Below are 24,686 nucleotides of genomic sequence, written 5' to 3' on the forward strand. Positions count from 1 at the left end.
ATGAATTATTATTCTGATTTTGCCAAATGGTGATTTTCTAGTTCTATCATTCCTTCTGCATTTATGAGTGGTCTTTCTACTGGAAGGAAGAGCTTTCCTTTTGTGTATATATTCTCATATTTATTGTGGATTCATGAAGTTTTAGTTTATTCACTAGATTATCGTGCTTTACCATTATTATGGTACACAAAATGTACCACATTTGTCTAGTCGGTGTTTAACTTTGATTATGGTGGTTTTTTGTATCTGGAATCTATAAAAATATGGTAATTTTAAATTATTTAAATGTATTGCTCTCTTTAGGCTTCTAGATTCTGTGTTGTACTTAGGAGAAGCCCTCTCTTTTTTTTGGGTAAAGATTTTATTGGGGAATTGGGGAGGGGAACAGTGTTGGAGAATTGGGGAAGGGGACCAGTCAAGTTGTTGTTCTTCGATCTTTGTTGTGGAGGGCTCCAGTCGCCATCTGGCTTTCCGTCGGCAGCTCGTGGCCTCTAAGCTCAAGGTGCTGTGTTCAATCTTAGTTGCAGGTGGGCATAGCTACCATCCCATGCTGGAGTTGAACCAGCAGCCTTGTTGTTAAGAGTGCACGCTCTTATCCACTGAGCCATCTGGGCGGCATCTCAGCTCAAGGTGCCGAGTTCAGTCTTAGTTGCGGGTGGGCGTAGCCCACCATTGAACAGGCAATCTTGTTGTTACACCAGCTGAGCCATTCTGCCACCTGTTGGCAGCTCAGCGACAGCTCAGGTTGGGCGCTGCGTCACTGGCCCATGTGGGAATCGAACCGGCAGCCCTGTTGGTTGGAGCTCGTGCTCTTAAGCCAACTCTTAACCACTCGGCCGGCCCGGGAAGCCCTCTCTTTAACTCTGACTCCTCACTGTTGATTATCTAAGTTCCATGGTTTTCTAACCTTTGCTGTTGCCTTTTGACCATTCCGATGCTTCTAAGCACCACACTGGGGAGTGGCTGGGAATAGAGAAGCCCATAGTGAAATGCCCACAGCCAAAAACAACCACTAAGCATAACACTTGCAGAAAAAAAAAAAATCATCGGAAATAAAAACTCTTTTTTTTCTTTTTAAAGATTTTATTGGGGAAATTGGGGGAGGGGAACAGTGCTAGGGAATTGGGGAAAGGGCACAGACAAGTTGCTGTCCTTTTGTTCTTCAGTCTAGTTGTGGAGGACGTCGCTTCACTGGCCCATGTTGATATTATCATTGCGCTCTTCCCAGGTGAGGCAGTCGCTCGCTGGCCATTGGATGGCTGCTCATGGCGGCTCACAGCAGCTCATGAAAGCGCACACCCACTACCGGCCAGCCCCACTGCAGCCTACGCCATCGCCGGTGACCCACAGCAGCCCAGCTCCAGGTCGAGCTGTTGTTCACCATCTTAGCTGTAGAGGGCAGTGTCACTGGCCCCATGTGGGATCCGAACTGGGGCCATGCTGCTCAGAGCTGGGCATCCCAAGCCAGCTCTTAACCAATGTGCCACTTGGCTGGCCCTATAAGGGTTTTATTTTTTAGCTGAGCCATCCTGCCACCTGTTGGCAGCTCAGCAGCAGCTCAGCATAGGCTGGGAATCGAACCGGCGACCTTGTTGCTCAGAGCTCGCACTCTTGAGCGAGCTCTTAACCAACTGAGCCACTCGGCCAGCCCCTTTATTTTATTTTTATGTGTTTTCCTTCGCTATTGTTTGCCAGCCAGTTAGCTGTACTTTCTTGCTGTTGTCAATATTTTATTGCTTCTAATAGTCTCTCCCTTCTGATTTGCTGTGAGGTGGGGAAGCGAGATACACACAATCCTAATAAGCTGGGAATAAATAAGAACAAGTAACCTCAAGTGTGAGGCCCTGAGAGGCTGCATGTTTTGGCACCCATTGTCATGCTTTTCCTGTCAGTGTTGGTGGCAGTGAGGCTCTCAGTCATTCAGCCTTCATAACTGCCATGTGAGATAGGTAGGGCAAGAGATGTCTTATTTTATAGAGGAAGCTAGAGGTGGTGGTAACACAGAGCTGGAATTTGAATCTGTCCCTTCCCTCCAAACCCATTGAACAAGCATTGTTTTCAGTAATACTCTTTGCCCCATCCATCACTAATACTTCTAAAAAGTTGTGTACTGGCTTTAAGTATGGTTCTTTTATTGACTTTATTAAACTGAACTTTTAAACTGAAGCATATTACTTTTTAAGCAGATTAGCACATAATTTTCAAGCTCCCCATTGGTCTACAGTGTGGGTCCCAGAATAGAAGTGGGAAGAACGTTGAGGCTGTTGGACTTCATGCTAATAAAATAATGAAATTAAGTAATTATTGTTAATCAATTCTCTATTAGTGCTGTCATATACACTGCAATCTGCCTTGAACCCCCTTTGCATGGTAGGTTCCTTTCAGCTCTCAGATTAAATGTTGCATCCTCAGAGAGAGCCCGACCTGAAACTATCCCCCTTTTCGTACCTTCCCCCCATTTCTATATCATATCATCCGATTTATTTCCTTTATGGCACTTATCACCTTTAGGAAATACCTGGTTTATCTATTTGTTGTTTGTTAATATTGAATTAAGTGTTTGTCCATCTTTAGAGTTTATCCCATTTCCAAAGAATGTGCTTTAGGTCTTTTTGAATTTCTCTGAGCACCTTCCTTTGCCAAGCCAAGGGCCTTGGGTCTTGCTTACCTTTGTATCCACAGAACCTGGAATAGAATATGGTACTCTACTGTAGAATGTGGTATAATTTCAGCAAACATTTGTGACATGAATGAATGGTTTACACGTAACTGTTACTTGGAGCTAGGCACTGTAATGACAACCTATTAGCGTTTTTGCTTGAGAGGTATGGTTGAGGCTTCTAGTCTAATGTGCTTTTTAAAAGAGTAAGCATATGACAGCCACATCATTACTGATTAAGAATACCATTTTATGTGGTATAGTACTTTATATTTTTTTAAACAGAATTTCTCAATTATGGGATAGCCGCCTATCCAGTTTGATGTCGTAGAAAATATTTGAATCTTTTTAAAAAACACTTATCTGTGACTCTTAAAGAGTGATTCTCGAAGTTGTCTGTGAACCGCTCTGACAGAGCAAGAAGACACAAAGGCCAGTATTTTGTTTGCTTTTATTTTATAGTCAGTATTTCCTTTCGGGTTCTGTATTTGGCACAGAAGCTGCATTGGTACAGGAAGACCACCAGGCAAGTAGCTGCTGGGGCCCCAGTTTAGTTTGTCAAGTGAGGAACATGTTGGAGACCTGGACAAGACCAGGGGAAAAGAATGATTTAGTTGGAGGTGTGAGGAAGGATTACACCTCCCATGCTCTGGTCTATGGAAAGAAGCTAACTGGCCACTGCTTATCTCTGTGCTTTTTGTTCTGAGCTATTTTTGGAATAGTTCATGTGATTGGGGAAAAAAAGAATAAAGAGCCTAGGAGAAATTGAGGAAAAATGTATCCCCCCTCAGTGCCTCACAAGGTGTCCTGGGGGGAGAAGGACTATAACTGACTAATTTTACACTTTTGTCTATTTTTAGAGTTTGTCCCATCTCAAAGGCTTGTCATAAGGCCTTTGCTGAATTCTTCCAAATGCCTTCCTTTGTCGTGCCAGCCACTAGACTCTCTGAATTTAGGGACTTCTCAGTGTTTTTCACTTAGTTGCCTGCCTTTTCCTAAAATGATTTTACAAAGCCCTTTACATATACAGAAAGCTTGGTGCCTGTTAAATAATAGCCCTTTCCTGCTGGTCACCGAAAGGTAAAAGACTTAAAAAAAAAATCGAGCAGTATCAATTTGTTTGAACTTGAGCATCCAGTATCGTTCAATTTTTTTCTTGTTGCGGTCGTTGGACCCTCAGATTTCAATCACAGTAAAAGGATGGGGCGCATAAGGGAGGAACAAAACTATATTCTCTATTTATGTAGAAAATAGAAATATAATGGCTTTGAACACGCTGACAATTAAAAAAAAAAGCTCAGGTTTTGTGTTATACAACCATTAAAAATAGAGATGCTTTCCTGATTATATACAGAGGGTGCCAAAAAAATGTATACACATTTTAAGAAAGGAGAAAACTATTAAAATTGTAATACTCAGTATATACTGAAAACAAAAGATGAATACAAGTCAAAATTGAGTTCTGCAAGAGGTGCTCAAAGTGGTTACCATCAGTGTCCAGACACTTCTGATTATGGTGAACTACTGCTTGAGCAACGTTGACCAAAGTCTCCACTTGTATACATTTTTTTGGCACCCCCAGTATCTGTAGAATGTAGTGGTTTAAGCATAACTCCCATTTGGTAGGTTGGAAAATGAGGCACACAAAATGAATCTAATTTGTCCAAGGTTACATATAGAAAATTACAAGGAACATGTGGATTTTCTGATTCTACCCAGTATTTTATCAATTAGTTGAAATGTATGTAGAGTCTCAAAGCAGAGGCAAAGTACTTTGTATAGTTTCCTAGGTGTACATAGTAACTGCTCAATTAAATCTTGCTATTATTATTATTATTCATGGAGAGAGTTCTAGTTACTGATACTGTATAATTTGATGGTTTTTTTTGAGCACAGAGACTTCATCATATTTATATTAATATTGGTGAGAGGAAAATTAAATTGAGTTTCAGTACAAGACTTTTGCAGATATTTTGCAGCACAGGCTTTTGTGTTTTGGATTTCTACTTTCATGACTTTTAGAACACTGTTGGTTTTAGCTAGGAGGAATTTGAATCTCTGATTCTATTTTCTTCAGGGGCCTGTATCTTCCTTTGTAGGCTTTTTGCATAGCAAGTACAGGTTGTATTGTGTTGAATGCTAAGTTTACTTCAATGTCTGGTATTAGGTAATTTGTATAGTATTAAGTGAAATGTTGTATTATAGCAGTGAAGATATCTTTGATACAATTTTGACATGAGTATAATTATAATTAATTATACTGAATTAAATTTTTGTTTGTAAATTTTAAGGACTGGAAATATTTTAATCTTTATATGCCAGGAATTCTGGGATCTTCCTGTTCCCCCCTCCTTATGTAGCTGCTGGTGGAGATGGAAGCCTGTCTCAGTGTTAATAAATGCCATCACCCATTCCCTTCCCCCAGCCTTACGCTCCAGTCTAGTTTGCCTGCAGCTGCAATGGTAGGCATCTTTCAGGAAGTGACCTTGGCTTGTATTAATCAAATTCAGAACACACAAAAAAGCTTCTTGCTAACATGCTGACTTGATGTAAAATTTTATCGCATCCATTTTCTTTCAAAATGAGGCCATCTTGTAAAAAGAAGATACACAGAAGACTCCTCTAATTTAATGAATTGTATAAAAAAGCTTCCGTAAGCCATGTTTACAAAAGCTAGATTTTAAAAGTATAGACTTTTTATTGACAAATATGCATAAACCTAAATCATGAATGGGAGTTTTTATCAATTACTTGTTTTAATGCTAAATTAAAAATACCTATATCACCTTCAAGTTTCTTTATTTACTATATTAACAACTGACATTTAATTGCTATGGTAACTTTATACACCATGAATTTATTTTGGGACCCATTAGCATTTGTATATTAAGTATGGCACTTTTGTATATTAGTAACCTTTGGGTGTTCAGAAATAACTGTGGTGTCTTTGCTGGTTTGGATAAGGAAATGAATATCCTATGTGAAATAATTTTTTTAGGTAGTACTGCCTACAGTGGTGGCTTCTAAATATAACCTTACATTTAAATCAATAAGCCTGCTAAAATTTGACCACCTATTGTATTAATGAGAAATATTGTTAACTACAAATTCACACATATACTTATTTAGGATTTAACTGATCATTTTGATAGAGCAGTTAATGTAAATATTTCACTTTTGTCATGTAATGCTTCAAAGAAATCTAGCTTTTAAATGTAGGATAGTTAAGGTATGTATAGTATAGATCTTCGTTTTAATCTTGCTCAGTGTTAAATAAAGAATGTTGAAAAGAATATTTAATGGATTAGTTTACTGATATTTTCTGCATTTGGAAGAAATTTACATAAAGACTGAATGTAGACAGCAGTTGTGTCTATTACCAAAGGGTTCACTCTTGAGTTTCTGATGTAAAGGATCACTCCTGGGTACTGGTGTTTAGGGAGAAGAAATAATAGGAAAAGAATGCTTAAACCTTAGGAGCTGTACCTGTATTTCGATAGATGGTACAGTATGACAAGGACAGGCATGTTGCATGTTTATATTAATGATTTGGAGAGGAGGTGGGGAATCTATGCAAATAAAAAACTGGAGTGTAGATAAATAAAGTGTCTTCATTTTTTGAGTTGTTTTTAAAGCATTTACTGGAAACACAACAAGCCATTATCTTTCATCATATTGTAAATTGTTCTTAGAATTGCAACCTCATGGAGCTAAATCTGTCTGTTTAACCTGCTTAAGTTCACTCTTTGTCTTGATACTAGCATTAACGATTGGTTTGTTAGATACTACAGGATAAAGAAACTGATTTCAAGGAGAAAGATGGTCACTACTTCGTTATTTCTCCCCTCAAATACCTGTTTAAAATACATGGCCTTAAATACGATTGTCACCTTGAACTTAAAATGTTCTTTGCCTTCTGCCCCTCCACCTCCATGTCTCCCCGCTCCCCCCTCAAAAAAAAGAAAGAAAAAAGAAAAAGGAAAGCCATACAAGAAAAGGAATATATGCAATCCTGGTAGCCAATGAGTTAATGTTCATTTGCAGCCTGAGGGGTCAGCTTGCAGTCTCTGTTTCCTGATTGGCTGCTAAAAGGTGAAATTGAAACCACTGTAAACTTTTGACCCTGTAGCAATTCTTGTGGAACGCTGTCCACTGGTGGAGCCCAGAGCTTCGCTCACCTCCCCACCCAGCCCTCCCACCCCCTTTCCTGTATTTATTTTGTGATCGTGCCGCAACGCATGCAGTTTTTCCAAGAGAGGGGGGAGAGGGGAACTGAACAAGCACTGGCAGGCGGCTTGCTTGCACGCCTGCTTTAGTAACCATGTCATTACTAACTACACCTCAGCCAAAGATGTGGGGCCTGTTAATAAACTGGTCTGCCAACTGGATTTTTTAGTTTTCTCCTTAATCTCAAGGTAATTTAAAAATGAGAATGGTTATATTTACTGTCATTGTTCATCAGTGGATAGTATCATTGTGTAAGCAAAATGTATGGCATAATTTCCTGGATATGTTGAGTTAAAAATAGCTTTCATTTTTCAGCAGCCTTTATATACACCCCATTAATGTTTTCTATGTCTCATGTAATTTTTACACAATTGGCTAACATTTTACAAAAGTTTCTTCTCTTTTTTGCCTTTGTCTTTTATTATAAAGGAACTCAAATGGCATTTTGGTTATGATAATTTCTGCAATTATTTTCCATAGTTATCCGTGTATTTGAATTTCATTAATCTCTTTTGCTGAGGTGAATAGTTTTGGAATTGTCTTGCATTCACATTTAAATAGTGCTTTACAGTTACCACAGCAATCCTCTGAAAAAGGCAAGGGCAATTCTTCTGTCTTCTCTCCTTTAATACTATTACTGGACTGTATGTCTTCAACTCCTGGCTCTTTCTTGTCTCCCTGGTGTCTGGCACAGTGTAGCACATTGATGCTCAGCAAATGCTTACTAAATGGACATAGTTTTCATTTGCACTATTGTGGCTATTTATACCTGCTTTCCTAATTAATGGCAGGAACCATGTTTTGCTTATACTTCTGAGTGCCCAATGCATGCCTGGCACCTAACAGGTACACAGCAAACATTTAATTGAATAAAATGTCTCACACAAGGTCACTTCAAGAAGCTGGACTTCCAACACTTAGGTTCTCTGAAACCAAGGCTTCCATTTTTACTGCATCATTTAAATTTTCAGGTTGACTCCACATAGCACTAAACCTTTATTATAATTTATTAAATGACTATGTAGAACAAATTATTATAAATCAGCATGGCCTTCATAGTATACATCATAGGATAAGTGGTAATACATGTCAGTCTTTTTAACCCTGACCTTACATGACGAAACATGCATATGCTGTAATTTGAAATAATTCCTGCCCCCCCATGTCAAAAAGATTATGGTATTTTAAAAAGTTTGTCATCAGTGTATTACCAATGTTCTCAAAAATACATTTTTGCCTATTGAACACGTAATAGTGGACTAAGTAATAGTAAAATAATTCTTTTCACTGAGTTAAGTTTATACAGCTTTTTTTTTAAAGTGGTACCTTTCTATACAATTTAAAATTTTCTTAACGATTTTTAACTTGGATCTGTTTTTTCCTTCAGTATAGCTACAGATTACTTGCAGTTGACTAATGTAGTAAAATCCATTGTTACAGTTTTGACAAAGGATATATTTATCGCTTGATAAATAAAATGAACTGTAAAAGAATGTAAAATTTAATTTGCACCACTATTGGGTAACCTTAAAGTAATACATTTAATTGGTGCACAAACTTATTAGTAGTTCTTTGAAGATGAGTGGGCAACAGCTGGCTCTTCTCAAAGACAGTAATTCCCCATGTCTGCGATTTCAGGGAACTGAGGTAGTCCCTGGGAGCATTGCCCGCAGCAGCATGAAGAGAACAATGAGTTTGATATGATTAATAGTAGAGTCCTTGCATCCTTCCATGTTCAAGAGCAAAAGAAAGACATGTTCATAATATTCAGTGGCCTTTTTTTTTTTTTGGTCCATTTGTGTTTCCAAGCATCAGCAATATATAGTTAGGATTTTCCTTCATCTGTCAACTCCCCTCCCCCAGTTTGAGTCTTTGTTTTGGCCTCGAGGCACATCTTTTCAGACTAGCTGTTAACAAAGCTCAGTTTGATTTTTTTCCCCCCATTAGCTTTCTAGTGATGCAGGTTTTGATAATGTGGATCTCATCAGTCACCTTTTTGCTAATTCTAGTAGAAAATTAATGCCCCTCCTTCTCAGATATCTAGTATTTTGGGGATGTGTCATTCATTTTTTATGTTGGTGTGATTTGATTTTTGTATGTGTGGTTTACTAAAGTCCAAATTACGAAAAGGGGTAAGAGTAAGCTTATTTTTGATAAAAGTAAAAAATATAGTTCCAAGGAATCGTCTAGGACTGTTGCCTTTGCAGAATCTAGACAAGCTAACTGCAGTTTTCCTAAGCGTTCCATACTTTACAAGGTCTTGGTATGTAATACAATAGATTTTAGACCATCTACCTCTTGGAGGTTCCTAGTAGGCAAGCCAGTCATTGATCCATGACTATTTGGAGACCTCTCTAGTCCAACTGCACACTTCTGACTTCTGGGAGGGGAGAGTTTCGTAGATGGTATTTCTTTGGGACCCTGGGGGTGATGATGGGGTACAGATTGGGTTGGTCAGCACTCCTTTAAATAGTTCTCAGCAGCAGCTTAATAATATAATACTTGAGTATTAATGTAGGACCTGCCTGTCAACATTTCCACACTAGGCAGTGGTACTTGTTTCCTGGGTCAGTCATTATGGTGCCACATACATTCTGACTAGAATTCCTTTTCCTGCCCGCCCTTCTTGTTCTGTAGGCACTAAGCTTCTGAAGTGAAACTTGATTTTAAAAAACTAGGGCCAGAAAACCTTATATTTTCTTCACTGAAGTTTGGCCTACTTTCCCCCCCCCCACGTTTCCTGTAATTTGGATATCATAAAAATTCAAGTCATAAAACATTGAATTCATTTAAAAACAAACTAATGATTGTGTTTTCTCCTATTTTTCATTTCAGTTTACTTGGAAATTCTTATGAGTCAAGTAGTCTTTTGTTCGGCTAATAATAGTTTTTATTTATTGAGCATTTATGTAGTGGTACTAATAAGGAATTTAAACATCTTCATTTAATCTTCACAAGAGCCTTCTGAGGTGTGATCCTCGTTTTAAGGTGAGAAGAAGTCTTAGGCTGACTCAGGGGTACCTAGCTAGTAACTGAAAGAACTGGGAGGTCTAGATCTGGTGGACTCCAAAGCTTCTGCTCGTTAACAGTTATGCTAACAACTATTGGGTTGTCAGAAACGTCATGACATATTTTTTCTGTTTTTTTGTTGCAAAAAAATGCGCCATGACTTTTCCGACAACCCAATAGTTATGCTGTTGTGGGTTGGAAGATGTATTCCAAGAACTAGCTTATTTTTCACATGTATCTCAATTATAAGCTGGATTATAAATAGACATGTTAGTAGATATATCAGCTCTTTTTAAAATTAAATTTATTGGGGTGATATTGGTTAATAAAATTATATAGGTTTCAAGTGTACATACAATCTGTATATTGCAATGTGTGTTCACCACCCAAAGTCAAATCTCCTTCTGTCACCATATATTTGACCCCCTTTACCCTTTTCCACCTCCCTCCCACCCTCCCCTTCCTGTGGTAGCCACTATTATATCAGCTGTGATATACTACCTGGATTTTCCTTTTTTCCTTTTGCGTACCACATATAATGTACTTCCCACCCCCACCCACTCCCACCCCCGATCTTCTTACCTCTAATTTGGGTTTCAGAAGTGCAGCAAACACTTCACATCATGCAGGTAGATTGTGGTTGGTTGTCCCCTATCTACATACTAATTTGCCATGACCGTGATATGTTTATACTTGGAACTTGTAAATATATTACTTTTTTTCTTTCCACCCCTTCCCAATAGACCTGCCAATTCCATCCTGAATACTGTTAACTTTAGGGCATAGTTATGGTTGTTGTCTTGATATAGATACCACTAGAATTAATGGTAGTGAGATTGTTGCTTTATTGTTACATTTGGAAATTCGTAAGTTCAAGGGTGAATGTTTTTACTGGCTCACTTTTTTTTTAAAAGATTTTATTGGGGAATCGGGGAAGGGGAACAGACAAGTTGCTGTCCTTTTGTTCTTCAGTCTAGTTGTGAAGGACGTCGCTTCACTGGCCCAAGTTGGTATTGTGATCATTGTGCTCTTCCCAGCTGAGGCAGGTCAGTTGCCGGCCATTGGACTGCTGCTCATGGTGGCTCACGGCAGCTCCCACCAGCTGCCGGCCATTCACGGTAGCTTAATGGCAGTCCACTGCGGCCCCACTGCAGCCTACGCCGTCGCTGGTGACTCATGGCAGCCCAACTCCAGGTCGAGCTGTTGGTCACCATCTTAGCTGTAGAGGGCAGTGTCACTGGCCCTCATGTGGGATCCGAACCGCAGCCCTGCTCCTCAGAGCTGGTGTCCCAAGCCAACTCCTAACCAACATGCCACTCGGCTTGCTCCTGGCTCACTTTTTTTGTTATACCAGAGCCACCACCACGTTTCCTCAAGTGCAAAAGTCTGCTATTTACATGTATTTTGTTGCAGATTATTTTGAAGAACTCTTCCTCATTTCCCTATCTTCCATTTAAAAAATATTTCTTGTTGGTGACCCAAATGCAGTCTTTCCGAGAGGGGGAGAAAACATCCCCCCTCCTTGCTTGCTTGCTTATCTTATCCATCCATCCATCCATCCATCCATCCATCCATCCATCCATCCATCCATCCGGTATTTAAGCATTAGCTTCTGCCAGGATATTAATATTGCTTTTAATTTTTATTTGTTGAACACTCCTTTTGGACAGGTGGGGACACCCCAAGTTGAGATTACCCATCTGGTTTGATTACTTTTCAGGACTTGGAGCTGGTCTCCTCCACCCCACTTTTTATTATCCATTTTTACAAACTGACAGAACATACTGTATATGCCATGCCTGATTCTTGAAGCAGAAGTATTAATAGTCATATAGCAAAATAAGGCATTAGCTCAAATTTTTAGGAAGAGGCCTCTTACTTGATGGTCTTCTTTTTCGGTTTGTTTCATATATCCAGGGAAGGGAAAGATGGGAAAATTGTTAATTTGTGTGTGACTAATAATAATACTAAGAAAGGGCAATAAAATTCAACACCCCCCCTTTTTTTTGTCTTCAGGATCAAAATACTTGCTGAACAGTGGAGTCAGAGACCAATAAAAATAAGCTTCTTGAACGTCATTTGACTGGTTAGCCAGGTAATTCAGTTTTACTTTGACTCAATTTTTTGTAATATTCTGACTTCACTCTCTGAAGATACTGCCCTCTTTTTAAATTTGTGATTTAATTTTGTTGTATACTTCATGTTTTTCTCTTTAATGATAATATTAGTTGAATGAATGAGTGGTATTGGAATGAGTGAATATATATGTGAGTATTCATATATGTATGTGTATATACACACACACAAACATAACTTTTGGGGAGGAGGGGAACTGTTACAGCTTAATATGAGACACTACCTTCCTGCCCCCTTTTTCCTTGTGTGTGACTACTTCAATGGCATTCAGTCAAAATCTGAATCAGCCCCACCTATTCGTAACATTTCACCTTGTGAGGACGCGTTTCCCCAGATTGCCTGTGTTGGCATAAGCATTTCCTAACTCTCCTTACTTTTGTTATTGCATCAGAATAGGAAAAAAGAAAATAGAAAAAGTTGTCTGATAGCCAAAATAGCAATTATGCTTTGTTTAGCTAGTTAAATTTCTTTTTGTTAGCAATACCATCCTTCTCATGGTTAGCTAGACTTGAAATTTGGCTCTGTGAACCCCACCCTCTTGGATACATTAATAGACAAGCCTTATCTGGTTTTCTTATTTCATGTCTCCTGTATTTGTGCCACTTTCTGTTATTAATCTTAGCTCCCTGGGTCAAGACCTCATAATCTCATGCTTATATTTGTCCAAATGCCCCTTTATTACCGCTTATCTGTTTCTACCCACTTGAAATGTATGTGGGCATAAATATTGATAAATAAATCAGTAGAACAGAATAAAGACCAGAAAGAGATTCTGATGTTGATTACCAAAGCAACATAATGGAAACAGGAGAACCTTTTCCAAATAGCCCCGGAATGAAATACCCATAGTTTAAAAATCGATCTGCAATCCTTTCTTCACACCATACATAAAAATTAAATCAAAAGGGGTCACAGACCTAAAAATAAAGGTAAAATAACAAGAAAACACAGGAAATCAGGCAGCTGCTGGTCTGCTTTTAGTCACTCCACTTTTGCCTTTTCTTGAATTTCATAAAGATGGTATTCCCCTTATGCATGTGTTATGCCTTTCGTAATTGTCCCACTGTTCTTGGATAATTTCGTCCTTTTTTTTTTCTCTTTGCCTTTCAGTTTTGGAAGTTTGTATTGATACATCTTCAAGCTCACTGTCCCCCTCCTGCTCCCCTTCCTCCCAGCTGTGTCTAGTCAGCTGATGAGCCCATCAAAGGCATTCTTCATTTCTGTTAGTGGTTCTGATTTCTGACATTCCCATTTGCTGCTTTCTTAGTGTTTTCATCTCTCTGTGTACGTTACCTGTCTATTCTTGCATGTTGTCCACTGTTTCCATTGGAGCCCTTAGCTTCTTAATCATAGTTAAAATCACACTTTTGGTTTGTAGGTTTTAGAAAACCTGGCTGCTTTTCTGTTTACTAGAAAACTTTGGAGGCTTCTTTGCACATGTCATCAGAATCTGTTTTGATTTCTTAGTGCTCATGATTTCTCATTTAAGAGTATAGGTGGTCACATAAAAACTTGAACATAAATGTTCATGTCAACATTATTTATAATAGCCCCAAAATGGAAACAACCTAAATGTCCACTGATGAATGGATAAATAAAATATGGTATATCTATACAATGAAGTATTATTTAGAAATAAAAAGAAATGAAGTACTGATATATGAGGTTACAACATGGATGAACTAGAAGGGATTACGCTAAGTGAAAGAAGCCAGTCACAAAGTACTGGATATTGTATGATCCTATTTCTATGAACTGTCTAGAATAGGTAAATCCAGAGAGACAGAAAGTAGATTAGTTGTTGCCTGGGGTGGGTGCTGGGGAAACAGTATATGAAGTTGTGGGGGAATTGGGAAGATTAGGGGAGAGACAGCTAAGAGATACTTGGCCTTTTTTGGGGATAATGACAATCTTCTAAAATTGATTGTGGTGACAGTTGTACAACTCTGAATATCCTAAAAGCCATTGACTTGCATACTTGAAATGTATGGTAAGTGAATTATATCTCAGTAAAGCTTTTAAAAAATATAGCTGATGTACTGAGGAATAGTAAGAACTCTATGATGCTGTAAAGGAATTTTATGGAAAAATAGTTATTTTTCTCATGGCACTGACCTCAGAAGGTTTGCTATCTCAAACATTCCTAGGTTTCAAAAATAACATGTCAATTGAACTCATCTCAGTTTTACTAAAAGCCCCATTCAGTCTTTGTTATAGTGGCCAATCTGTAATTATAGGGTTAATGTTAATTCCAGCGCTGTATCTGTTTCATGTGTCAAGAAAGTTTATATAGAAAAGAACTTATTCTTATAAAAATTAATTTAAAGTCATACCCAGACCTATCTGCACTTTTCTGTTGTCCATTAAATGTTTGTGAGATACTTAAGGGTATCTTGCAGCAGAATGTTCAGCAATCAATTTTTGCTCTCAAGCTTATAATAGTAATTTAAAAACGTCACCAAGAAAGCCATAATTTTGGTGAATCTGCTATTTAGGGCTAATGAAGTGCTGTGGTTACAAGTGGAAAAGCAAAAATTATTTTACTTGAGGTATTCAGACTACACTTAGCCCCTCACCCCCTTTTTCTTTTCTTTTGAAAAGGTTTTAAAACTTTGAAGAGTCTCCTATGGAAGGAAGACTGATGACTAGTGATATTATATTTAAAAATTTAAAATTCCAGGTAACTGGTTCTGTGGTGATATGTAGGAGACTTAATGCATTTATAATTTTAAAAACTTAAATATTTTGAATTTAATGTTGCTCAAGCAGCATTTACTTTAAAAGATAATTTTTTTTTTTTTTTGAGCAAAGGCTACCTCTGAAGAGAGAGATGTTTTTAACAGAAAATTCCTGTTGGTAGTTGTGTTTTATTATTAAAGCCAAAGACTGAAGGTTAAGCCAGTTTGCTTTAAAGATGGAGCTTTCAAAAATATGTAGAGAAAACTGTTGAAGTTGTAAGATCCATCTTTGACACAAACAACAAACTGTCTGAATTGCTGTACTAATCCAATCACTGTTTTTCTGCTCTTGGTGAAAATGGATGGAGATAAGGTTTTAGTAATTGTTCACAGTCAGGGTTCATAAAAAGGACAGTTTTATTGGACTTGGAAAATATAGACATGAAAAATGATCAGATTGGTAATAATGTAGCTCTTGTAGTACTTAATTTTGTAACTTAATTACGAAATATGATTGGCCCAAATATCAGCTCAACGATGTAAAAAGTAAACTGCTGTACAAACAGTCCAGTTTATATCAGTTATAAATGGCCCTATCTCTCATGTGCCAAACTCTTAGAGTAATTACTTTCTTATGATCCTGTCTTTGTTTCCAACAACTGTTTTAATGAGAATATGTTTTTGAATCTGTGTAATATTTAACATATAATTGAAGTTGATATTGAAAACCTCTAAACTTCTGACCTTGAATAGAATTTGCTATGTATAACCATTACATGCAGCTGGTGGATTCAAAATTGCCTTTTCTAGGATTGCTTTGTGAAAAATAGTATGTATTGGGCATGAGTGCGTGACAGCTGACATTTATCAAGAATAACAGGAGCCTTACTTATTTTCACATTTTAAAGTAACTTTGAAAGCTTTGCATGTGCACACGTGGTCAACATATGTTCCTAAGATCTAAATATATTTTCCATCATGTATCAATGAAACTATCAATCTTTAATGAGCTTCATATATTAAACTCATACTATATGAGTACACAAGCATACTGTGTAACTATACTTTGTGAGTACACAAAGATCAACACTTTAGGATATTTAATTTACTTCTGTAGAATTTTTTGTTTTACAGTTTTTAAATTATTACAAGTACAAATGTATCTAAATTATTACAATAACAATTATTACAAAAAACATGTATTCCAGGTAGCACTCTTAACTTATTACACAGTGTGTGATTTGGCCTTTTATTGCCCTGCTATATAAAATTTGGCCCTTATGTAGAAAACTGAGTTATAGAAATTATTTTTCCTAAATCAACTATTAGTATATTTTCTGTTTGAAAAGCTTTTTATGGAGCTAGTTATTTTACTGGAGAGTGACATAAAGAGATGGGGAATCCATGATTTTTAGTCTTGGTTCTTAGACTTAAAATTTTCTTAAAAATTAGATTGTGATATAGTAATTTAAAAATAATTCTAGAATAAAGCTGCAAAGTTCATAATGTGTTGGCAAACTTGTTAATTAAAATAACTTTTTTTAAAAAGATTTTTTTTGGGGAATTGGGGGATGGGAACAGCGCTGGGGAATTGGGGGAAGGGGAACAGACAAGTTGCTGTTCTTTTGTTCTTCAGGCTAGTTGTGGAGGACGTTGCTTCACTAGCCCAAGTTGGCACCATTATTGCGCTCTTCCCAGGTGAGGCAGATCAGTCGCCGGCTTCTGGACCGCCGCTCACTGCGGCTGCTGGCCGTTCACGCTGGCTGCTGGCTACACCCGGTAGCCCATGGCAACCCACTGCCACAGGGGCTGCAGCCTAGCCATAGCCAGGGACTCACGGCAGCCCAGCTCCAGATTGAGCTGTTGTTCAGCATCTTAGCTGTAGAGGGCAGTGTCACTGGCCCTCATATGTGGGATCTGAACAGGGGTCTCTGGCGTCCCAAGCCAGCTCTTAACCAATGCGCCACTTGGCCAGCCCTAAAATAACACCTTTTTATGGTTGGTATGGGTTTCAGATACTGCAACCCTTCTATATATTGATATGCAGATCACACTGACTTGCTGCAAGGTAACAGGAGACATGCTTAGACTTCAGAAGATAAACTGGCCACGCACAGCTGTAATCCTACTGTCTTTTTATTTTTAGACAAAATTCGGTTGTATAAGGCCCTGGGAAGTAAGTTAATTTTTTTTGTGTATGAGTTTTCACTTGGGCTTTTGATAAAGCCTGTTTTGTTTTGTGAAGGTACCATATAAATCGTGGCTGTCTCATTAAATACCTCTCTCCTAATTCCATTCGAAATATAAGAAGCCTGAGTTCCATTCCTTTCCATTTTCCTTTTGACAGTTGAAAAGGAAGCCATTTTATTAAGAATGATGACTAGTGAAAGGAATTTTAAATTTAGGCTGGTTAAATTGCCAGTGTCTTTATTATCTTTAAAAATTGTGGAGCAATTAATTATGAATTTTAACATGAATTTTCAAAGAAGAAATTGTCCTTAATCACTTGTGACCCGTGCCCATTCTAATAAAAGGTACTGTTTCTGTAAATTCTTTTGACAGAGAAGTACAGTATCAGAGTGGTTTAAAGAAAATATTGGAAGTGTTTACATAAGAACCCTTGAAGATCACTAGCGAAACTTGATTTGTAGACCTTAGCATTTTTGAGAATTTAGTACTCCCCAAAAGACACCTCTTTAGTCTCCTCTTAGGTTTAGGCAATTTGCTTAAGTTATTCAGCTAATATAGGACTTAGAAAACACACAAATACTACATTGTTTTCTGAATTTACCTGGATTGCAGATGTAGTTGCTTTGTAATTACAGAGGCAAATATCATTTTTTTAATAGTCTTGATTATGATGGTAAATCATAATATTCTTGAGGAAGCCATTTTTCAAGACTACCATTTGCTGAGACACTGAGTTTTTTTATTTTTGGCATAGGATTTTAATTCTTTAAGCAACTTTGTAAAAGTGATGATACGTCCATTTTATAGAATAGGATAAGGAGGTTTAGAGACTTAAATTTGTTAATGTCATGCTGGATCTTAGATAAACTCTGAAGCTTGGTTCTTTCCCCCATTGTGCTGCATTCGGTTGTATTCATCAGTTTTCTTCTCTCCCTCCCTCTCTCTCTCTCTCTCTCTCTCCCTCTCTTTCTCTCTCTCTCTCTCTGTGGTGGTGGTGTCCTCTAGTCTAGGTATTAATCCTATCTATTTAGTTTTGGTTTCAGATGTGGTTTTAAGACTCCCATGCTAACCAAATCTATTTGAACAGTGCTTAGTTAATGGGCAATACTACCTTTTAAAAAAATACTTTATAATATCTGAAGGTTTATAATTCATTCTTTTCACAACCATTTATATAGATTTCTTTTCATATAGTTTTTTCATGGTTGTTAATTCTTTATCTCATAAACATTTATTTTAAATTTATTTTAAGATTTCATTTAATCTTAATTAAATGAATTTAATTAAGTGAATTTATCTTCAAATGTTGATGAATTTCTTGGCCATCTTTCTTAGTTCAGTTTTCAAATATACTTGGGAATTAGTTTATGATTTACATCTTGAGTGGGAAATTTATTTTTCATTTCTTTCTTTTGGTGCCTTCCATATATCCCGTTTTCCTGCTCCTGGCATCCCTAACTCTATTTTTGTTGACTTCACCCATTTCTACCATACCTTCAGTCTAGGTTCAAGATTCTATTCTGAAGTATTAATCACAATATCAGAGATATACGTGACCCAGGTTTTGTATATATTACCCTTTCTTCTACAACTGCATGTGACAGTTTGATATATCAGTAACTAGCTATTAATAATAGCTTCTTACCACCTTCATTTCAGGAATTTTTTTTGTTTGATTTCTACATATGAGCCTTGGTCCTATTGTTTCGTGCATGATTTGATTTCCTGACTGCCTTTGCTAGTTTCTGGTCCTGCAGCTCAGTGAGTTCGTGGAGTCATCAATTAATTGCTGTATGTTTGCTCTATGTTTTGGTCCAAAGACCTCATTATGTTTGAGCATGTCTGTGTCTTTCTAAATTAATGCAAAAAATATTTTATTATTGTATTTGGAGTAAGCGGGGAGAGTGTGTTTGGTTGAAAGCAATAAACCACTATGTCATTCTATCAGGAAGTCCTTAGTTCTTTTGATCTCACAACATGGCTTATTTATACAGATGGTCCCCAACTTTATGATGGTTCAACTTAAGATTTTTCGACTTTACAGTGGTACGAGAGTGATACGCACTCAGTAGAAATGTACTTTTGAATTTTGATCCTCTCTTGGGCTAGTGATATACGGTATGGTACTCTTGAGATGCTCCCTGTCACTACTCAATCGCAAGGGTAAATAGCTGATGCTCTAGTGTATTCATTTTGTTAAATGATTGTGCCCAACTGTAGGCTAATTAATGTAAGTGTTCTGAGCGTTAAGTTATAGGCTAGGCTAAGCTGCGATGTTTGGCAGGTTAGGTATATCAAATGCATTTTCGACTTAAGATTTCAACTTATGGGGTTATTTTCAACTTTTGATGGGTTTATTGGGATGTAACCCCATTGTAAGTTGAGCATCTGTATAGGCCTGCATATAGTAGATACTGAAATATTAATTAAATGAATGTAGAGGAGCTTTTGGCTTCTGGCTTGGAGGAGGACAAGGTGCAACTTTCTTCAAGGTCGTCCTGGATCGGGTTCATCTGACACCAGCCACTTCCACCATGCCGCTGAAGTTCAACCCCGATGAGATCAAAGTCGTATACCTGAGGTGCACTGGTAGGGGTGTTGGTGTCACATCTTCCTGACCCCCAAGATCGGCCCTCTGGATCTGTCTCCAAAATAAGTTGGTGATGACATTGCCAAAGCAACAGGCGACTGGAAGGGTCTGAGATTACAGTGAAACTGACCATTCACAGCAGACAGGCCCAGACTGAGGTACCTTCTGCCTCTGCCTGGATCATCAAAGCCCTCAAAGAACCGCCAAGAGACAGGAAGAAGCAAAAAAACATTAAGCACAGTGGAAATAACCACTTTTGATGAGATTGTCAACATTGCCTGACTGATGCAGCACTGATCTTTAATTGGAGAACTCTCTGGAACCATTAAAGAGATCTTGGGGTCTGCGCAGACTGTGGGCTGCAGTGTTGATGGCTACCACCCTCCTGACATCAACAGTGGTGCAGTGGAATGAACTACAGACAAAAATATTTCAATTAAAGATCATTTGACAACCGAAAAAAAAAAAAAAGAATGTGGAGGATCTTGGAGAAGCCATACCAGTTTCAAACCCTCAATCCCAACCTGAGTCTAGTCCAGTGGTTCTCAAAGTGAGATTCACAGACCCTTGGGATTCCCTGAGAACCTTTTATGGGGTCCACACAGTTAAAACTGTTTTTATAGTAATAGATTATTTGCCATTTTCATCCTGTTGATGTTTGCACTGATGGTGTAAAGGCCAGTGGTGCATGAAACTCCTGGAATCTTAGTGTGAATCAAGGCAAGGGCACCATCAGACTGTACTAGTAGTCATTATGTTTTTCACTACCGTGTGCTCAGAGTTAAAGAAAAAAAAACAACAACCCCACCCACCTCCCCCTTGGGATTGTCCTTGATAAAGCAGCAAAATTTGCTTATTTCATGAAATCTTGCCTTTTGAGTACTGTGTTTTTAATATTCTGTCTAGTGAGAATGGAAAACATGCCGAAAAAGCACTTCTGCCTATCAGATAACGATGATTGTCTTGGGAAAAAGCACTTGTGCGATTGGCTTGTGTACTAGACTGGCCACTTTTTCATGAAATACCATTTTTACTGGAAAAAATGACTGAAAAAGTACGGATATTGAAACTTGAATTTTGGCTGACAATTCCTTAAAAGTGAGCAAGGCAAACCTATCATTTCAAGGAAAACGTATGATGGTATTTGTTGACAGTGATAAAAATTTGAGTTTTCAAGTGAAAATTTTGACCTTGGTAAATTTGAATCTTCCATCATGAGTGTGACAACTTCTCAGTACTCAAAAAAGACTTTTAGGATGAGATGGATGGTAATATTAATGTGGAGTTTTTGATACTGTTAATGAAATATATCAGTATTTGAAAATCTGCTTAATCAGTGAACCAGTATTATCCAGATGACAGTATTTGATGTTACAGAAGCATGCATATGGGTAAAAAGGTAAAAGATTTGTTCAGAGTGCAAGGTAGGTCAGTATATTTCAGTGTAACAGCATGAGAGTTCATTGAGAACGGTTTTAGAGTTCACTTTGCAACTAACCTTTAAGAAAGTGCCACTTGTCAAGTTTTAGCATAACATCAAGGAAAATTATCTATAATCATTTATAAAAGGCTATTGAAATAGTCTTTCCTTTTACAAGTACGTGTCTCTTCGAGGCTGAATTTTTTTTCATATGTTTTGACCAAAATAACATATTGCAACAGATTTAATGGAGAAATAGTTGAGAATCCAGCTGTCTATTGTCAGACATAAGGTTTATAAAAATGTGAAACAGTGACACCTCTCTCAATGAATTGTTTTGTTTTAGAAAAGTTATTTTTTATAAAATTGTTAGCACATAATAGGCTTATTATAAAATGAATTACTATTTTAATATTTCTAAATTTTGATTTATAATGAGGTAAAAGATACAACTCAAATAGCAAACGCTTTTTAGGGTTCCTAATTTTTTAAGAGGTAAAGGAATCCTGATATTAAAAAGACCCAGAAGCACTGAACTCTAGTAGTGAGTTTGGTTGGAACTCTAGAACCAGCCATTTGACTTAAACCTATATCACCTTGCTGTATGCATTTGTTGCCCTGTGGCACATCCGATTTCTGCTACAGCTGTCTTTGTTCTCTCCTGCTTCAACAAGAAGGAAGCCTGAGTTAACCAGAAAGTTTGGCCAATTTCAAGGACTTGTAGCTGACATTAAACTGAATTAAGAATCAAATTGACTGCAGAAGGTTAGGACTTTGAGCAGTTGTATATATAACAGTGTACACTATGTCTGGTATGCAGTTGTTCCTGCTTTTGAATTACAGATCAGGAATTAATTTTCAGTGGAGACCTTTTATAGCACAAAACACATTTTGTGATTCTATATTTACTAGTTTATTGATCCTGACACTGGGTCATCAGCTCTTTGAAGGCAAAAAACCTTTTCTATTTTGATCAACAGTTCATCCCAAGCACATGGCATAGGAAATTCGATCTCCTTTGTCTATGTGGACAACACAGTATGTTGAAGAGTGATCACTGTTTTTTTAAAAAACGTTTTTCCAGTTTTATTGGGAGATAATTGACGTGCATTACTGTATAAGTTTAGGGCATACAGCATTATGGTTTGATTTACATATATTGCAAAATGATTTTCACAGTAGGTTTAGTTAACATCCATCATCTTATGTGATACAATAGAAAGAAAAGAGAAGAAAGAAAAAAAAATTTCTCCTTGTGATGAGTACTCAGAATTGACTCTCTTAGCAACTTCCCTGTTTCTCATGCAGCAGTGTTAACTGTAGTCATGTTGTACATTACATTCCTAGTAATTAGCGACCACTCTTGAGACACTTGCTGAAGTGGGTTTTAACCAGTTTAGTTGTATGAATGATTTTACAAGAGCTCCTAATTAAATTTTTGCCTCAGATAGTCTCTAGCAGTAATGAGGTGCCCCCAGCTTCATTTCCTAGACACGCACAGGCAGGTTTTCTGAAGTACAGAAGGAAGCTCTTGAAGCTCATGAATCATGAAACTGACCTTTAACGGCAACAGAAAAACTAAGCTGTGTTTTATTTTAAATTCTTTGAATGATGCTTTTTTTTTTGGGGGGGGGGGTCCTTCAGTGTTTTATAATCTTGCTTGTTGAAAATTTCTCCCCTGGAACAGTCATGACCTCGAGGCACAGGTTTTTAGCTAGCTCCACGTAGTGTATAGTCGCTGCATTTTGAAGGGGAATAGGGAGGCAGTTGAGATTATTGTTCAGTTTAGACTTGAATACTTTTTAACCTTTCTACCAACACTACCCCGCCCTCTAACAGGTAAATGATGTTAAGAGTGCTTTCTTATTTTCTTTTTGGACTTTGATATACACGTGTATGTTCTCATTCATTATTTATATATTGTCATTCTGACATCGATCATGACTTTCGGAGATTTATTTGAAAAGAGAAATTCTGTTACCAAACATGTAACTTCTAGGGATATGGAACGTTTTCTCTCTCTCTCTCTCTCTCTCTCTCTCTCTTTTTAAGTTTCTTTTGAATTTAAAGTTGTGTAGGCTAAGAGTGGACTTACAGTCTCTGAAGAGTAACAAGCTGTGAGGTCAGAAAAAGAAAGGCAAAAAAAAAACCCCCAGTGGAAACAGCAAGGACCGAGCCATAGACTAACCTGCAGTAAATACGATGACCCATTCAGGAAGTCTTGTGAGTCAGACTTACCATGTCGCTTTGCTGCAGTCAGAGACCATCTGCTCTGACCTATTTGCTTTTAGAGAAGGAACTCGAGCTAAGATGTGTTTTCCCTTTGATATGTCTTACTCTTTCCCTTCCACCCTCACTACCTTTTCCTTGAAAAATTGATTCAAAGTGCTTTATCAGCTTTACATTTCCACATTGTTAATTTTGTAATGTTAATGTCACAAGTAAACCCACTGTAGCTTCTTTAGGTTTTTGGTATTGGTGGACAGGGCTCATTTCAGTACTGTTGGGGTAAGTGCCTTGTTACTTTGTTTTTCACCCTGCCAGCCCTGGAGTTTAGGCATACCTGTTTTGCAGTTGACGCACAGTTATCATTCCCTGCAGCATTTCATTGCTGTCACTTCCTATAGCAGCTCTCCCGCTCTCTGCCACTTGGTTACCAGGTGGCTAATGTCGTCAGCTCTTAAGTTTTAACATTTCTTTTAATATTTTTCTCCTCTGAGGCAGATAGAAAGAATGGATTAGGAGAGAATGGGGCACATGTTGTGACCATCTCTCCTTTGCATCTTTATTGCTTATTAATTACATTTATATCAGATTTTATTTCCGCTCTGCATACCTCCTCCCCCCCAACTCCCCACTGCTTATCTTAATCTAGTGCTTTACCCCTTACTCAAAGGGGCTAAAACCTTTTTCTCCTTTCTTCCTTTCTTTTTCTGCTGATTACATTTTCTTTTTCTTTCTTTTTTTTTTGTAAAGATTTTATTGGGGAATTGGGGGAGGGGAACAGTGTTGGGGAATTGGGGAGGGGGATCAGCTAAGTTGTTGTTCTTCAATCTTAGTTGCAGGTGGGCGGAGCCACCATCCCATGTGAGAGTCAAACCAGCAGCCTTGTTGTTAAGAGCTCATGCTCTATCCACTGAGCCATCGGGGCGGCAGCTCAGCTCAAGGTGCCTCGAGTTCAGTCTTAGTTGCAGGTGGGTGTAGCCCACCATCGAACAGGCAATCTTGTTGTTACACTAGCTGAGCCATCCTGCCACCTGTTGGCAGCTCAGCAACAGCTCAGCTTGGGTACAGCAGTACTGGCCCATGCGGGAATCAAACTGGCGGCCCTGTTGCTCAGAGCTCACGCTCTTCAACCAACTCTTAATCAACTGAGCCATTCGGCCAGCTCCTGATTATATTTTCATTATTTGCCAAGGGAGAACCTTAGGTGTAAACAGTCCTTTTGATATAGAGATATTTATGTCTATCACAGAAAAACCACAAATTTAGAAGAAAAAAAAGAAATCACAAATAACCAGTATTGTGTGCTTTTACCTAGTACCTTAGGAGGTGCTTGGATGTCCTCTCAAAATCTAAAAGGTGCCAGAAGGGGTAGGGGTTAGACAGCATAAATACATAACTACAGTAGTGCCACAGGGACATGAAAGACAGTTCAAGGAATATAATTAATAATGTTGTAAATATTTTGTAGGGTGTCAGGTGGTCACATGTCTTGCTAGGGAGACCGCATCATGGATGGGGAAGAGGCTTGATCACTGCACTGTACACCTGAAG

The 24,686-nt window shown here is 37.9% G+C and overlaps 1 protein-coding gene across 1 annotated transcript in view; it reads left to right on the forward strand.

The window, feature by feature from the left end:
- Nucleotides 1-24,686, forward strand: part of NCOA3 (nuclear receptor coactivator 3) — a 101,630-nt gene that overhangs the window by 41,680 nt on the left and 35,264 nt on the right. The window contains exon 2 of the mRNA XM_019636995.1: nt 11,912-11,990. The gene's annotated coding sequence lies outside the window, so the exon portion shown is untranslated. The remainder of the gene's footprint in view (nt 1-11,911; nt 11,991-24,686) is intronic.

The sequence above is a fragment of the Hipposideros armiger genome, unplaced genomic scaffold, assembly GCF_001890085.2.
Source record: "Hipposideros armiger isolate ML-2016 unplaced genomic scaffold, ASM189008v1 scaffold_31, whole genome shotgun sequence".
Classification (NCBI taxonomy): domain Eukaryota; kingdom Metazoa; phylum Chordata; class Mammalia; order Chiroptera; family Hipposideridae; genus Hipposideros; species Hipposideros armiger.